Genomic DNA, 1585 nt, shown 5'->3' with positions numbered 1-1585 from the left:
GCCTAAACAATCAACTTTTACCCACTTTATACCACCTAATTGGTGATCTACATCTCCTCCCATAAAGTACTTCAAAAGAAGCATCTGAATACTGGCATGATAGCTTTTATTGTAATTGAACTCTACCAATGGCAAATGATCTACCCAACTACCATTGAAGTCAATGGCACATCCTCAAGGGTCTGAATACTAAGCTCAGCTTTCCCATCAGTCTGGGGGTGGAAGGCAGTACTCAGGTTCACTTGGGTACCTAAACTACTATGAAAAGACAACCAAAAGTGTGAAGAAATTTGGTTACCTCGATCAGATATAACAGATACGGTGACCCATTGTAATACCCCAAATCTGGTACCCAGAATGCTATATGTTGCTCATGACCCCAAAGGACCACAAGCTAACCTATGACTAATATTTGTACTTGTATACTGCATAAAATACTTTATAATGCGGAAACATGAACTGAAAGTCCATAAGTTTCAATACTGAACATGAGCTGAATGATATAACATCTGTGTGGGGTAATAGAATACCTAAAACAAAACTGAACATAATGATTTCTAAAACATGATAGTCTAGAAATCCTCTAACTAACTGAATTATCATGAGCATGAGAATACATGCATTAGACATAACAACTGATACTAATACTATGATAACATGATTACTGAATCTGAATATGACTGATAACATGAGTGACTGAATCAGATAGACCTAAATCTGATAGAACTATCTCAGTTTCTTACTGTATCTAAGTTGACTGTATCTGACAGTCCTGAAATCTGAAGAACTATTTGAGTTCTATTACTAAGACAGATTGACTATATCTGACAGTACTGATTTTGTAATATGAAACTATGGGAAGTAGTTATCTAATCGATATGCCCCTAATATACCATTATAGCTAAGTTGGGGTCCAATCTGTAACCCCAATTGGAAAGATTTCAATACCGCGCCACTGGTAAGGACAAGTTATGGGTAATTCCCATCTGATAGTGTCCCCAAAAAGGAATGGTGGGGCCCTTATCTGACTGTGCTTATCCACCTCATCAATCCTCATCGGACAATGTTGATGTCTCAACCTATGCTGGCTACATAGTTCTAAAATGCAAAGATGACTTCTAAGAATCACACCCTCATCTGATAATGCGTGTTCCATCCTTGGGGTCACTCGGGTGCTAATTCCTACTCGCATCTGAATAGACTCTGGACATGATTTACTGAACTAAACATGGGCTGAGTTACTGAATTATGTTGATTGATGAAATACTACTGATAGCTGACAACTGACTGAGTTCATGAGATCATGGAGATTTCCTGAGTCATAAAACTATTTGAAGTCTATGGATTCATAGCTTGACTTAGAGTATCGTGAAAACATGACATGGCTCTAGGCACACAGCTAATGTTTCGGGTACGAGTACCCCCAGGACTTGATGGAAGGAAACTGACCAAGCATAACTTACTTGAACATATAACTAACATCATAATCCATACTACCTTTATAGAAACATTTCATCAAAATATATGACAGGCATAACTTGTACATACATGGGGATTTCATGGTATCATGCTAGTTAGGCACATT

This window comes from Capsicum annuum, unplaced genomic scaffold (assembly GCF_002878395.1).
Source record: "Capsicum annuum cultivar UCD-10X-F1 unplaced genomic scaffold, UCD10Xv1.1 ctg5410, whole genome shotgun sequence".
In the NCBI taxonomy this organism is placed as follows: Eukaryota; Viridiplantae; Streptophyta; class Magnoliopsida; order Solanales; family Solanaceae; genus Capsicum; species Capsicum annuum.
The sequence above is the reverse complement of the archived record's forward strand: the minus strand, read 5'-3'. Positions refer to the sequence as shown.